The following is a 17,140-nucleotide window of genomic DNA, read 5'->3' as shown; positions in this document are numbered from 1 at the left end:
CTTTTGTTGTGAAGGTCGTAGAGACTTGTAAGTAGGCGCTATCTGTACTATATACTATACTATACACCCGTGCGATTGGTACCCCACCCCTCCAGCCTGAGTCCTTTTTCTGAAGAGAGATTTTTGTCGATATCAGCCTGTGATAGTTTAATAGCTTTGCACTTTCAAGTAGTGTGACTTTTTCTGTGTGAAAATGTCGTCTTTTATGGAAGTTGCAGAGGAGAATGCGGAGATTTTGTCGAAAAATGTTTACTTCCTATCCCAACGTGAAGGACTTTTTGCACAAAGAGAACGTGCACATACCATGCACGCAACGACTGAGGAGTTGTTGAATTTTACATTTGACTTTGATGACGTCGCGATGGAACTCACCAGCCTATCCACACAACCTTCCCGCAGTGTGATGTGCTGGGTGCACAGCCCTCGTGGTTGGAGTGTCACTGGTTCGGCTCCTCCTCTGTGAACTGTACCGGCGCAATGACAGAGTTCTTCTCGTCCACATGCAAGGTACCACGGCACCGTCGACACTTCAGGGTTCAGTGACTGTTCAGAACTTTGCCCAGGACTTGGCCATGAGGGGTGCCTTTCCAGCACCCGACACTTTCAAGAGGGCCCATCAAATGGTCTCTCGTGCAGGACATGATGTTGCTGAATGTTTGGTTGCATCTTTTTTGGAACTGAAACTGAATTACTTTCCTGGCATGAAGTTCAGAGATGTTCGCAACACGAAATGTGGAACTTCAAGGACTTTGTGGAGCTCCATGGGAGCAGCCAAGAACCATCCCCACAGGCCAGGGCTCCAGCCATGACGGCGGACATTTGTACAGAAATAGAGAGGCATTCCTTAACGTACAGCCGAAAGCTTCAATGTTACATGGAATGCCGTGGCTGGGGACTGTGATGGCGAGACTCCCTCTACAAATGGGAAAGCAGACCGTTTTCAAGGTTCTCTTTGCAAGCCAAAGCCCAAGGAAGCCGGTCCCACCACCCAGGAAAAGCACGTTGAACTCAGCAGAACCGGAGTTTGCCGCCTGATAATCGCGTACGATTGTTCCAATACCAACTAGGAAGCAGCCATTAGACAGTTAGCGAGCTAAGCTACTAGCAAATAGCTTGTCAAGAATTGATATTCAAGACACTCAAGGAAGGAGTTAAGACAAGACCAAGTGCCTGCTTTCAAAACTTGGCAATTCATATCGCCAATTCTTATTTAAATTTTTTGGACCCCGTTGACACTGGAGACATATTAATACCAGGTGTGAATCAGGTTAAATCATATCTAGAAACAATCTGGAGAGGAGATGCAAATGAATGCAAGGTGAAAAAGACAGGTCAGTGTGGCTCACAGATGTGTTTGGTCTTTGAACTACAGTGCAGAGGAATAAGATATATCAGACAACACTTGTTAGTAGGATCGATTCATTTTAGATTTTGGTCATTTCATGGGGTTTGATGACAATAACTCAAGTATAGAATATCATCTGCCTTATCCTTCGAGCAGAAAGTTGTTCTCAATGAAAACTGTTCACTCAGCCCAGATTGCTCCCTGGGGTCTAAAGGAATTCTGGGAAAGACGACTCGACGGAAAAATAGAAGTAGAAGTAGGAAATGAAATATTTTCAGCAGAAAAAATAAAATGATGACACTTTACAGTGTCAGAAATACAGTGGAGTACTTCTACTATCGTTGAATTACTGATTTCAAACAATGCAATGGTAATATTCCAAACTCTGATCCTCAGTTGCAGCAATAAATGTCTCCCAACAACAGAGCTCACCTCCATCTAACGCTGCTATAAATCACGCTGACACATAAAGCCACTGTTCAGGCCTACAAATAAATTAACTCATCACATGAGGCCTCAGTGAAACACATTTTACTCACACAAAGAAGTCCATTAAATGTGGACATACCTAAGATGAGCTTTTAAGTAGATGAGCTGTACATCGCAGCCGATCTGCTCGTCCTTTTTATTATAAACTGGCTTGTTGTCAATCCAAGGCCACTGCTGACGTCAGAACATTTGGAGAGTAACCTGCACGCATTCCTGAGATGAGGAGGGATCCAGACCTGGACTCATTCCTCCCCTCATCCCCTCCTTGCACTTATCAGCCAGGACAACAAGCAGAGCTCTCTGCAGACCGGCTCATTGATACATCAATTTGAAAGTCTTTCGTTTGTACTCCAGGCTGCCCAATAATGACACAGTGGTGCATTTTCTGCAACACAACTATGTGTGGAAAAAACAAAAGTTCATTATTTATAAAAGGTACATCTGCAAAACCACAAACACAGTACAAGCATGCTTAAATGTCAGTGTGGACTTGCTATGTCATGATGACTTGAGGGAGGGTTTGTTTGTCTTTTCTTTTGACTTTTGTTGTGTTTCATTGCTTCTTAATTAGATATAGTCACGTCTAACAATCGCGTGGCTCTAAATTGCTCAACAGTCTTTGGCAAAAGGACAGATTATTTATATTTTAGTCAACTCCCAAGCCAAGTTGCCAAACAGTGGATCAGGACCAGATGAAAACCTTATCTGAGGCCATCCAACAGATTAAACCTGACATGATGATTTACTTTGATACCACGGTAGAGCCCATTCTTTGCACATTGAATGGTATCGAGGGCTCCTTATCTACATTGGGAGAACATGTTTTGCAACCAGAACAGCGTGTTGGAGCAAATGAGGGCAACTTTTAATGATCTCTCCACTTTGAACTTCCCCATAAACTCTCTCGCGTAAGTTCCTTCCAAGCTACTGGCTAACTCTAGCAGACTATCCATCAAACTATCCACAATGGACAATGGTGACACTGCTTCGAGACTTTTAAAAATGAACTGGTGGAGTTATTATTTATTTCTGTTAGTTAGGCTACTAATGGTGGGATGTTTACATCCAGCACGTTCACTGGTAAAGCCTGCCGTGAATATGTTCGTTTTTTGTTTATAATCAGCTGCCGTAAAGCGGAACTAGTGTCGTAAAAAGTGTCAGTGCTGTACTATGAGGAAAGGATCCGTTCTTCTGAGGCAGATTATACCAAAGATACTTTCTGATTATACTTTTTTCTCTCCTTTTTAATTAAACCAACAAGGCATTGCAAAAACTTCTCTAATAAATTATGTTATTTGTATATTCATGTATAATTCCTTTGTTTTTTGTCATATTTGGTATTGTTTAATTATCTTGTTGTTATTTTTGTTTATTGTTAAATGTTTTGTCTAATTGTGCTTGTATTGTATAGTTATAATTGAGGACCCCCTTGAAAACGAGATGGTACACCTCAAGGGGTTATTCCTAATAAAGAATTTCCACTGATATTATGTAAAACATTTGCGCTGAGCATATTTACAAAGACAGCTGTCTTGGCAAAAATAGGCCTTTCTTCCACTGGAAACTCATCATTTCATTTTTTTCCGAACAGTTTTTATTCCTGATATATTGTGGCTGCAGCTGAACCGTTTTTCACTGTTCTGTTTCTTCCACCTTTCTCTAACAAATCATTGGGAGGTAGCGCATTAACAGTGAGGAAAACCACAGCGCTGTTTGCCTAAAAACACAAAACAGCCCACATTAAAACCCCTCCCTAGTGCTACGCTGAAGCATCCTTCTTCAACATGTCGCACACTGCTCTTAGGAAGATACACTTTAATTGTGCTCATTACAGGACCTGTAAATCTGCTAGTAAATACTTTCAGAGAGCCCCTTTGACTTACCTCCACTACCTTCAGAGCTCGGAAACACATGTCTGAAATGTTGGGCTGCATCTAATGTTAAGATTACAAAAAGGAATAAATATAAAAAATAGCATTAAAATGACCTTTTCTCATGCCTATCTAGCACAAAGTTTAGTGTGAAAGATAAAAAAGACTATGGAGTCACAGGAGTGACATAATAAATAAATATGTAAATATAAAAATAAAACGTATTCGTGGAACTAGTGTGTAAAAAAATCAAACAACAAATATGTAAATAAAAAAAATGTGAAAATGGAAAGAAATTAATAAAAGAATGAATAAACGTGTAAATATGAAAACTGCATAAATGTTTAAATCACAGGTTTACACTTACAAACACTTTAAATTGTTTGCATCTGAGATGAACGGGAGTTTAAGTTGAAGTGTTGACATTTAAAGACCAGTTAAATACAGTTGAAGTATATATTTGAAGTTTAAAGGTGCATTGTGAAAGATATGGTGAGAAGGTTGGTTTAAAACATGCAAAAATATGAACTAACATTACCAACAGAATGTGAAGAGGCGCGTGTGAGGAGGGGAAATGCTGCTCCCTATTTGTTTGGAGGTTGAAGAGAAGTTGTAAAGCTCCAAACATGAACAAAATGTTACATTCATTTCAACGGGGAAAAAAAAGTGAATATATATGAAAAATCCGAATGCATGCAGCAATACTGCAGTTCACTGTGTAACGCTTCATGTTGACTGTTTAACGCCTCGCCTGAATATAAACAGTCCTGCTGTGTGTTTTATTCCGTTAGCTGATAGCTCTGTTAGCTTTCTTAGCCACGTTAGCTGCTAGCTCCGTCCTGCTAACCCACCTTAAGACTCCCACCGGCTGTCAACAGCTAACTAGCTTAGCTCTCTACTCCCATAAGAGGACGCTCGGTGTGTCATACACTACGCCGTATTTATACCTACACACTAACAATTTAAAGTCCAAACTGAAGCAGTTGTTGATCAATTGCAGCCTTTATACTGACCCGTTAAGAGTAGCGAGGAGTCAGAAGTCAATGAAATAATCATTAAAATGTCTTTCAAAAAGTTTGAGTCACTGCATCCGTGAGATAAATAAGCACCAAACTATTAGGTTAATGGGCCCAGCAGTATGCAAGAGCAGCAGAGGACAGACAGACAGATGCATAGGATTTATTTAACCTCTCATGGATTTGCTACTCAAGAGAATTCCACTCAATCTTTAAATCTGTTAAAATGAATTACATTAATCTGGAAAATCGACTGAAAAAAAAGAAATCTTCACGTTTACTTTATGTTTTGTTACACCCAGTCATGATTGAGTGTGCATTTTACATTCTTTGTAGGATTATGATGATTCAAAAATATCCCTCCATGTTCCCTGAAAACTCATATGCAGGTTTCTGGCCTCCACAAATTGGCCACATGTGCTGGCTTGACACCGGGACTACTGGAAAATGTCACAGGTGTCGTAGGCGTTTTACTGTCACTGCTGTAAGGTCGGCTTTTCCATGACTTCCCAGAAATGCAATGGAAAGACTTTCGCCATGACAGAATGGAAAGAGAACCTGCTCCAGACCCTCTTTCTGATGGTCGATTGGTGGGCTGGAAATCACCGCATCACTTAAATCACCTCATGTGCTCCAAATATTGGTCCTGTTTGTCTGATATAAATTTCAACCTCGTCTCTAAAATGAAATCTACTAATGAGGGAAAAAGTGAAAGCGTGCTGTTTAATATCTCCAGTCCAATGTCACAGATATGTCACTTAAGAGCCTCCTTTTTCAACACATATATGTGAACAGGTTGAATCACTCTTTGTGCGAGTAAAGCCCGACATAGGATGTGAATGAAAATGATGACGTCACACAGAGTGAAACAACAGGCCTGTGCCCGGGGTTACCTATCCAGAGCAGTGCCGTCTGAGACCTGCGGGAGGGTTGTTTGGTAAAGACGAGACCGTTGTTTGATGTCAGATTCATGTGTCGAGCAGAGATAGTGTCCTTAGCAACAGCGGAAAACAAATACGATTTTCAGAGCAGCGCAAGCCAAGAACCTCATCCCAGTATTGTTGCAAGAATAACACATTCTTGGAAATTACTTTGAATAGCTCACTGGAGCACTGGAAACGTCTGCTGATCAGAGTAAAGCGCTAACAGGTTCCACTCTAGTGAAATAGGCTATTACGGATTTTATTGTCTTTCTTTGGAAGCTTGTCGTGATGCAATTTACAGCAGCTTTAATAAAATCCCACTGCCTATCATATTCTCTTCTATTGTTCTCTAGAAAGGGACGGATTATTACAAAGTAACAGACAGAAACAGGAAGTAAATATGACAAACCCATTCATGCAACATAGTGAAAATACATAGAATAGAGTCCCGTTTTAATTGTTCCATAAATCACACTTTGTTTGTCAATTTAAAAGATAATGTTGCGCGTCAAGAAAGTAGAATTTTGTCGATGAACTGAAAATACTAGTTGCTAGTTAGCAGCAGAGTCCTGTGGTGTAGGCTAACAGAGCTACAAGCTAACGGGACTAATAGGCTACAGGTAACAAAGCTAACAGCTAGCAAAGTCAAACACGAAACAGGACTGACGGCTTCTGTTCAGAAGAAGCATTAAACACCCCATAATGCGCTAATGCTAACGTTACATGGTTGTTCGTGGGGCCACCATGTCATTTTAACACCTTTCGTGCCACCACTGTGTATTGTTCAGAGGTTTTGATCATCTCACGTATTTCTGTGTGACCAGGTTGGATTAAAATGATAAAGTATTTGTTGCTCGAGAAGGACGAGTGAAAAACACGTCTGATACTCTCGCGGTCTAGACCGGTTGGACAATTCATTCAATCAAACATTACAGATGTGGTTGTTGCAGACGCAACTGACGGAGATCTGCACTCTACTTACTGCACTTTTCTAGTTATTTTTACATAATTTCAAATGCATGATATGACCTGCTAAAGGATGATTCCGGTTCATTCCCGCATTGGCTCTTATGTTTGTAGGTTAAGCCATCATTTCTTTCAATTCAAAATAATAGCACTCACCAAAATAAGTGTGTACTTCTGGAAGTACGGTGAGATCGTTGAACCTGCGCACCAGTAGCTGAGGCGGTAAAGTGGGGTGGCCACGTATTTGTTGTCGTGTTGGTGTTTCTCTCACCAACTCCTCTTGTGTGGATGTACAAAGTGCCCTTGAGCAACACGCATCAAAGTGCTGATATGTGCAGGGGTAAAACGGGAAATTGCATTGGACAAAAGTGTTTGCGAAATGATTAAGAGAAGGAGCGTAGACACGCCATGAATGTTGGTCAAAATCCCCCATTGCTCGGTAAATCTGTGTGTATGCACAACTGCGTTAAGTATTGAAGGTGCAAACTGTGAGGAACGTTTACAACAGACAGTTTGTACGTCATTATATGGAGTGAAATTGATTGAAAATGGTCATGTACTACATGATATACAAATACAAACTAAGATTTTAAATGTTTACAACAATTTGAGTGTAATTTTGGGTATTCACAATTGCGTGTTCCAATCGACACACAAATACCGAGCTGAACACATCACAACCTGAAATAAATACAGATATTTTACGTAGAGATAAAATATTTGTTTATTTACAAAGTGTAATTTCAATGACCAGCTACGTTTGAACATCAGGTAGACCAACGTGTTTTCAACATGTTGGCTAGCTAACGTTCCCTCGGATGTAGCGACATAAACATGGATCCGTTTTTTAAAACAAAAAGTGAAGCGGGCGCCTGTGGTTAGGAAATATGACCCTGAAAGCATTAAATTTAGATTCATAATGCTTCATAATATTTTTCATTACAGCTGACATATACAGCCCGGTTTATTCTCTCCTTTTTTCGTCATGTTGTTTTTGTTTCCCGATTTCTTGGGGGAATGTAGTTCTCGGACATTCTTTCTTTTTTAAATCTGAAGTGGGCCTTAAGTTACGAAACGTTGCACCGCTGGTTTAGTCGACTTTAATGGCAAAAGTGACACAGACAAGAGAAATTCTGATCGAAGCCAAACAATCACTGAGTTTCTGGTATTGATCGGTGACCCTCACACAGACGTAGCATTGTCTTCATGTAACACAGCAGGAACATCTGACTTATCGTCACTTTAAGATGTATTCAGGTGTGTTTAGGTGCATTGTTTGTGGGGCAGTGAGGCTGCTGAAACAGGCAGGAATTGAATGGTATTTCCACATGAGCTGAAGTGAAACAGTGAAACTATTATACCTCTCTATAGCCTACAGCCTTTCCTCTTTAGCTTATGTAACTTTATGTTATTTGCCACCTATACTCACACCGGTGGAAACTTGCTTCTCCTCGCGGGTTATAACAGGATCCAGGTTTGGATGAAAGTTTTCATTTCCTTTATATTTGACTTTTATTTTAAGTCCTTGATTTGATTTTGTATCTGGAGGCACAGCTTGCTGGCAAACTAACCAAAATTACCAAGGCCGTGCTCTAGTCCCTGAATCAGTTATTCTAAACGCTGGGCATCTCCAGAACTGTGATGCTTTTAGGAGGAAGTTGCCAGACAGAGAAAATAACTTGTATTGCCATTTTCTTTTGCATAGCTAGGACGTGACTAAATACATGAGAAGCCATGCTCACATGTGTAGACACATACTGTAGCATAACCATGTGATTCATACTCTCCCAAACACAGTGTTACATCACCTGTTTTCATTTCTCATGAGTGCTTTTGAGTGGTCAAAGTCAAATAACAGTATGCCTGTCCATATGTTCATATGGTTGCTCTTAATCCAGTACATCTAGTAATGCAACATGTATTCTCAAACAGCATTTATTTATTATTATTTGGGAATGTTTTTATGAGAACCAATAATGTTCCAATATATTATTTAGTGGTATTTATTGCGACACAGTTTCTCAGCAGTTCATGAAATAGTCACAAAATGTGATCTATTGGTTTCATGTACAGGGAGACTAATAGTTTTTCGTTTTGTGTGGCTGCGTCTTTACGACATTCTGCTACAAAATGAAAGGTTAATGCAACAAAAAAACAGTTTCAACATTAGGTTAGGTTAATGCAAGAAAAACATTTAGTTAAGTTTAGTAAAGACGATGTGGTTGGCCTTAAAAGAAGTTTGTAAAGTTAAGTTTAGGCAACAAAAGGTTTCAAATCAGTACGAACAGTTAGGTTTTGCCAACAAAATCACTTTGGCTTTCCATTGACATTGTTTTCGCGCTGAGCAACACGTTATTATCTTCCCTTAGTCATCGTATCTGCCTTATCAAGAGCTTTACTAAAGGATGGATGATTTACAGTGGGAGGAATGGCACCTCTTCAAGTAGAAATCTGTTTTTTGTAACGTACAAAGATTCAAGTTTAGTAGTTTCCAAGAGATGAATTTGTGGCTTACAAGATTATTAAAGAGATATGAACCATAGATCTTATCAATCTCTTGCAAAAAATGACACAAAACTGTTTTTTTCCCTTTCCTGGGCCTCTAAAACCCTTTTTAATGAAACGATCTCAGAGGAAGAATCAGGGTTTGGCATAACTGCTCACAGCTCACGTCCACATGAAAGGAGAAACCTGTGTCAAGGAGTCACAAGTAGACGTTGCTTCACTTTAAGGGAACTGCGGTTCCAAGAAACAAAATAAGTCACATCTGGTCCTTAAAGCGGCACTTATCAATATTGTTATATTAACAATGTGACAAATGACAAAACAACACAGAATTATCACGCAACTCCGCTGCCGCTCCCATCAGCTGGACGGAATACTTCACTGCCAAGATTGTACCTGGAATCCTCGAGGAAAACGTTTTCCTGCACGCCTCCACTGTGAATGGAAAACTTCACAAACAGAGTAAATCCTCGATGAACTCAGGTCAATGGGGTCGTTAAGAGTGAGACTGTAGTAGCGCAAGTGTTTTAAATAGTATTATTTTGGCAGTACTGAACATGCGACTGAATAAATAAGAATTGGATTATATGGCATGAGTTTTTGATATAGTTTTGCTGTTTTTAAACCTGGACCCCGTTAACTTTGATTCATCAAGGATCTACTCTGTTTCCCGGATTCTTCGTTCACCATGGAGGCGTGCAAGAATACCTTTCCTTCATGAATTTAAGGTAACGTGCAGAGAGTAACTGATGTACAACTGCTGCAGGAATGAGTCCTAAAACCCGAGAATGAGTCAGTATATTTTGCACTTCCAGTTTCTTTATCTCAAAGTCAATGGGGTTTTTAATGTGCTTTTGGTTTGGATGCCTGAAATAAGGTCTGTGGTTACCGCAAGAGATTTTAACGTTTAATTTTTAATACGTTGTGTATTTCCAACTCAAGGATTTTGAAGCTTTTCGTGTCTTAAAGAGGCGGTTGCTAACAAGTGGCTGAACGAGACTACATGTCATCACGCTGACTAGTCGGCCTGTACAGCCTCACGCTCGTGTGGCCGTGGTGTAGTTTGTTTATAGCCAAACGTTACTGTTTTAGGTCTGCCAAATGCATTCATGCTGCAAAAAATAAATAAATGCAAAACTGGTGTTCATTCGAGAAGATTATCTTGCCGAACAAAATGTACCATGAGTGTTTGTTTCCACAGACTTCATTTTCTGCAATAATCCAAATCCCATTGGGTTTGTGCTTGGGGAACCAGTGCGATGTCAATTTTTGGGCTTGGCCAACAAAAATAAGTCCTCCTTGCAGCACTCTATAGTATTCTCCATAATAACAACCTATGGGCTTCTGTTTGTTGCAGGGAGAGTTTGTATTTCTGAAGCAATGGGCGTTGACTTGTGGGATTAAACGATTTTCGGTCCAATGGGCAATTTTTTTGGACTATTGGGGGTTTCGGAACAATGGGCCTTCAGAACAATAGGCAGTCCCACTTGAGGCAGCTAAAGAGCCAGATGTTTTTCGGAGTCGATTGGAGACAAAAATAAAGCTAAAATTAACGTGAACTTTAGTTCTACGTTCATCAGGTTATGAAATACTTGACCAAACACGACTGCTCATGTTGCTCCATGCCAGCTGAATGCGTAACTTTCTAGACTTTGTGATTCAACCCTATTCTGTTGCCCAGGTTTACTGACCACAGGCTTGCTCCCCTCACTCCCACTTCCAGGGAAACACCTTATAGCAAACCATTCGGCTCCGGAGCATTATCACTAATGGAATACACTGCTGGGATACAGACTCCTGGGCCAAAAAATTTACTCTTTATAAATGTCAACTCTGTTCTTTAACGTAAGTGATACTCCAGAGCAGGCTGGGGTGGTTTTACTGGAAGAAGGCCAGTTACCATACTGGGAAAAAGGGGGTTCGCCATGATGCTTCAGTGCAAATGATAAAGCTCTCCATGGCAGGAGCTCAAAATTCAACATTGGTCAGCACCTACTTTCAATGCTTATATATCAATTCCAGCACCACCATTAAGTGGAACTGGTGAGGCTTTTTGGCTTGAGTTAAGACACGTCTCACACTTAAGATTAATTTACATACTTAAATAGTAATGCTGACATTCTTTTGTGTTTCCATTGTGAACTTTTATAGTGTTACGACCGGCTCGGGAGTCGCAACATATAGGACGGACACAACACCAAGTTAGGTTAAAAACAACCACAGCTGCCAGTTTATTTACAGGACACAAGTAAACTGTAGTGTGCAAATCCCACTGCAGACCAGGGTCTGGTGCCAGGCAGATGAGAGAGAGCAAGGGCGGAGCAAGGAGGCGCTTCTATAGGTAAACCACATCCTCATCCAGGTGCCCTCAATCACTCGTTAGGGAGCTGCACCTAGAAGTCAAAAGACACAGAATACACACACGCACACACACAAACATTCACAGCAGGACATAGAACCATACGTAACACTAGATAGACTTTAATTAGATGAGACAGTCTCAAACAGTAATTCATCTAGTGAAAAAAAAAACTAAAAAGTAGGCACTAATACACTTAAACCTTGGTAAAGGTTTTGCCAAAGTTTACTCGTGCCCACAGAACCATTTTGCCCCTCTTTGTGAGAGTAAAGATCTGTCGTATCGCCGGTGACACTATTGCAAAAATGAACACCCAGAGTGGTGTAAACAGGGCGTCACTTCCAGCTCACTGTTACCGAGCTGACTGTGTGCAGGCTTGTGGAACAATAACTGACAGATCGAGTGACGTTATGCTGCAAGTGGGCAGCCAGTTCCAAGTGTCGCAGCGCTCTCAATGTTGATGCTTTTTCGCTGTGTGAACCGGCTCTATGTAGAGCGTGAAGTGAATAAGCAAGCAGGCAGTCAGACAATGTGCCCGTAGAGACCTTATAAGGCAGCAGACTGAAGGAATGCACTGTAGTGAAATCCCGCCGGTTAAGGGAGGAGAGCCCCTACAAGTCACCCAAACACTCACACACTTTTCCAATAAAGTTGATGACACTATTCAGACAAAGATAAGTTTTGTTTTTAAGACCTAGTCCCGCTAAACACACTGTACAGTTTGACAGCAGGACTTAACACCAACCGAAAGAGTCCTCGCGAGCCAAGTGCCTCCTCAATAAATCAAGCTTACGTAAGCACCAAGGAGTGCTATTAGACAGCCTCATAAAGCATGTCTTACTCTCAAGAAGCAAGAACATCGGCGCACGGTTCCAGAGATATCTGACATTTAAGACGGCTAAATTGCCAAACAGCTGCATAACAAAGACAAAGATGCGTCCGAAGTGAAGAACGGTGTATAATCTGAAGCTGAGATCACCTCCCAACACTGCTGGCACTGTGCTTTTTAAGAGTCACCAGGCTTTGGCATTTACTACGACATTTAATGTCTGTTTTCAAGCTTCTTGGCAAAGTTTGGTATTACACTAGACAATATTTCTATCAGCCTGAAGCCGAAATGGAAAAGAACACCCAATCCAACCAAAGACGTCATAGATTTCCCTCATTATGTCCAAATGAAATGTGGCATGTAGAGAGAACGGCAAGGCTATCATCTCAACCAACAGGAAGCTAGTCTGTGCTCTGTACCATAAAAGTGGATGACTGGACATTGAACCACCTGAGTTGTTCATATTATTATTATTTTTCGGGTATCAGAATATATCCGAACATCTCTCAGCAACTGACTTGGTGGATGTAGTCACGGTGACGTCACCCATTGGTTTGTGGACTCGCCATGTTTTTTTGGCAACCAATGAACGGAAATTTCAACATTTGGAATTTGGAGGAGTGACGTAGAGTCGGTGTATACTGTTCTGGTAGCTGCAGTGACCTGTAAACCGCCCTAAAGCATCCCCTGCTTTATGGTCTGTTTGACTCTAAATGGACCATCATTTACTAAATGAACATCATGCTGTATTGAAGAAGACTTGAAACTAGAGATTGAGACCATAGACTCATGTTTACAATGTTTACTGAGGTAATAAATCAAGAGAGAAGTAGAGTCATTTTCTCATAGACTTCTATACAACCAGAGGAGTCGCCCCCTGGTGGACACTAGAGAGAATGCAGCTTTAACACATGAAGCTTTGACTTCACTTTTTGGAAATTGAGGTTGCCGCCTGGTTACTGGCAGCTCTTCAGAGCTGCATTAGGCAAAATTAAATCATTTTTTCAGGCCACTTAGGGGCAGTGGAACTAGTTGAAACCTCAACATTGACATCTTATCTCACTATAAAGCTGATGTGGCTTAATTACACCTCAGCTCACCAGCAAACATTAGCATTAATATGGAGTCGTGTCTCTGGCTACTTGGTGAATGTTCAATATTCACTTTGTTTTTAGCTGTTTTAGCTCCGCCTCTTCCAGAGCAAAATACCTTTCGTTGTTAAATGCGTGAATATGTTCACCGGCTAGCTAACTTTGGTTATTGGCTTTGTTTGTTGCTGTGCATGTTTTGCATAAGGGATATAGAGAATTTTCACAAAATAAATGAATAAAAAGCTGCCTGCTAAGTTGTGGACCAGAAAACCCAAACAGTCTGTGATCCATGTTAAAATAAAAAATATTGATAAGTGCAGCTTTAAAAACGGCAGTCCACAAACCAAAAGGTGACACAGTGGAGATGAAGTGTATTTATTTATCTGTCACCACACGATGTAAAACTCAAGCTTCTGTCTTTCTTAGAAGGTGTTATCACTCAATTTTACAGAAAGTAAACATACACATTGGTTAATCTTTACATTACATATCTTGTCATTTCTGTACAGAAAGTTGAAATGGAAAACAGTGGTCAGTGAGAGCTGCAGGGTTCCCAGAACAAGCTGTTGTTTAATCACAGGAGACTGCTGCAATCATCCAATGACACAAATCTTCTGCTGAGACTAAACACTGCAGGGTTAATGCTGAAGACTAACTGCTCCTGTCTGCAAAAAACTTATGTAAAAACACTCAAACACATGGAACTATTTTCCAGAAAAAACAACAGTCCAAACCCTGAGAGCCACACTAAGTCTTGCAGCACGGCCCCCGATCGTCCGGGTCAATTACAGCGACGGGACCACGCTGAGCAGCTTCTCATTGATTCTTTTAAAGCAAGAAATATGTGTTGAGTTCAAGCAGAAATATGCGGCGTGCATGCGGGCAGCAGTCACACAGCAGGACTGCTCTGCTTCTGTACGAGAGGCCGCACTCCTTTCATATAAATCATAGAGTCTCAGGGCAGGAAGCCACCTGCCCGGGAGTTAAATAGGTCGTCACGGTGGTAACCATGCTGTACAGTGACAAAGACATGCATCAAAGGTTGATTTTTGTTATGCAACTGACTGGATGGCTCGCTGATATTTCGGAAAAATGTGCTCCTGGCCTCAGGAGAGACAGGTGGCCGGATAAAGTTTGGAAACAGTATCTGAAATAGATTTTTCGAGTCAAAACATTTTCATATAAATAAATGTTTTACCGCTTACTATCACTCAACAGTAATTGAAAGCTTTTACGTTGACCGCCGCAAATACAAGCCATCTTGTCTTTCCTTGCATGTAGAAAGCATAAGTCCCACTGTGGGCCATGTGCTTCTGTTTGGAGTAAACAGAAGAGAATAGTTTGTATAGTTGCCGTGAGCAGTAATGACAGCTCACAGGGAAAGGCTTCTGCCTACAGAGATGCAAATTACAAGCAGCAGAAATCCACCCAAACAGCAACCAAAATATTTGTTATAGCAAATAGACTTTGATGAAGCTATGGCTAAGATTATGCAACAAAAATATTTAAGAATAGGAAGATTATGGTCACTGAAATCAGTGGTTTTCATCCTCTGGGAACCATGAACGTCTACAAACTGTCATGGCAATACATCCAGACTTTGTTACTTCAGTCTTGAACAAACTGGTGGAACGACCAAACAAACAATTCATATATAACCACGCCATGAGTAGCATCGCCAAGAAGTCTGAAGGGACGCAAACCAGGTGGCAACTTCTGGTTCTTCCGAGCGAAGCCAATGCTAAAGTGTCTTAAAGCTGCATTCTCTCTAATAATGTACTAAATGAACATCATGCTGTATTGAAGAAGACTTGAAACTAGAGATTGAGACCATAAACTCATGTTTACAATGTTTACTGAGGTAATAAATCAAGAGAGAAGTAGTCATTTCCTCATAGACTTCTATACAACCAGAGGAGTCGCCCCCTGGTGGACACTAGAGAGAATGCAGGTTTTAAGACACTTCCATATCGGCTTCACATGGCAGAACCGGAGGTTGCCGCCTGTCCTATATCCTTAATGTTTCTATGTAAATTAAAATTGTGCCGTCCTCTTTTTTTTACCTTTTTTGTGGTCACTGATAACCCTGTTTGATGTCACATTGCTATGAATTGTGGGTAATTCCCCCAGGCAAAGTCTGCAGAAATGCGGACTTACGGAAAGTGTTAATAAAGGGCTCAAAATGTCTGCGAGAGAGATTCAAACACTCAAGGACTTGAGAGTGAGACAGAACTAAACCCTCGTGGACTCTTGGCCTAAAAACCCACGTGTGAAGAATGGGGTTGGGCCTCACTCTCTGCCTCGCTACATAAATGGCACACTGCTTCCTGTATTGGCAATGATCGTAAACCCTGAGGTGCGGGATTATGAAATAGGAACATCATTTCTAGGCATGCTTGGCTACAAAAAGGGCATCACAGAGCTGACACACTGCTTGATTGATGGGCAATGCAGTACAAAAACATCACAGTAATGACCTAATTGCAGAGAAAAAAACTAATAAATTATTTGAAATGGCAAAAGGGAAGTGTCTGGAACATCATGATCAGACACACTGCAACAACAATACGAGGCGTTCTGCAGGGAAAGCATGACCTTAGATTTTAATTAGGCATATGATCCTCGGAGAATATATTGTTTGGCTTTTCTGTCAATCTGACGTTTGAGGTGCAGAAATTTAACTGATGCAACGAGAATTATACGGCGAGAGCTTTGTTTTGGCTGGTGTAATGTTAATGTGGGCCAGGGGACAATTTGAACGATCAGAGAGCCCTCCTGAGAGCGATCTCGTGGGCCTCCAGTGCTCCGAACATCATGCAACCTCTGATGTTTGGAGACGAGAGCTCAGGGCCATGCAGGTAAACACTCCACGTGGGTAACAGATAACCTGACCAGCAGGCCACAGTTTGCACACTTGGATGGAACTTTGATGAGCTAAACGGCCCCCAGGGGACTGTCCCCTCCCGCTTCCTGTTTACTCTGAACATTACCAAGATGAAGGATCTGATCGTGGACTTCTGCAGGATTAAACCTCCTCAGTACCCTGTATTCATCCATGGGGGAGGCTGTCAAGCCGGTTCACTCCTATAAATACTTTGGGACTATCTCCAGTTCTGATGAGTGAAGTCAAAGCTTCATGTGTTAAAGCTGCATTCTCTCTAGTGTCCACCAGGGGGCGACTCCTCTGGTTGTATAGAAGTCTATGAGAAAATGACTCTACTTCTCTCTTGATTTATTACCTCAGTAAACATTGTAAACATGAGTTTATGGTCTCAATCTCTAGTTTCAAGTCTTCTTCAATACAGCATGATGTTCATTTAGTACATTATGGTCCATTTAGAGTCAAACAGACCATAAAGCAGGGGATGCTTTAGGGCGGGGCTACACAGTGATTGACAGGTCTCTACCAGAGACGTATACGGCGTCTCTACGTCACTCCTCAGTCCAGATATGGTCACTTCCTGTTCACTGGTTGCAAGAAAGCCAAGAAGGAGATGACCAAAATGCCAAACTCTAAACTTCATAACATCTACAAACCAACGAGTGACATCACGATGACTGTGTCCACTTCTTATATACAGTCTGTGGGTTGGAACCAAACACAGATCAACAGATGATTTAGACGCAGCAGGAAGAGTTCAATGATTTATTGAAAAAAATAAATGAACAAAAGCATTTAGCACGGTAAAAAGTAGACACGAAGACAACAAGACTCTGGGAAGAAGGGCTTCAACACTGGACACAAG

This window comes from Anarhichas minor, unplaced genomic scaffold, assembly GCF_050575085.1.
Source record: "Anarhichas minor isolate MPS153535 unplaced genomic scaffold, ASM5057508v1 ptg000088l, whole genome shotgun sequence".
In the NCBI taxonomy this organism is placed as follows: domain Eukaryota; kingdom Metazoa; phylum Chordata; class Actinopteri; order Perciformes; family Anarhichadidae; genus Anarhichas; species Anarhichas minor.
Note: the sequence above shows the minus strand (reverse complement) of the source record.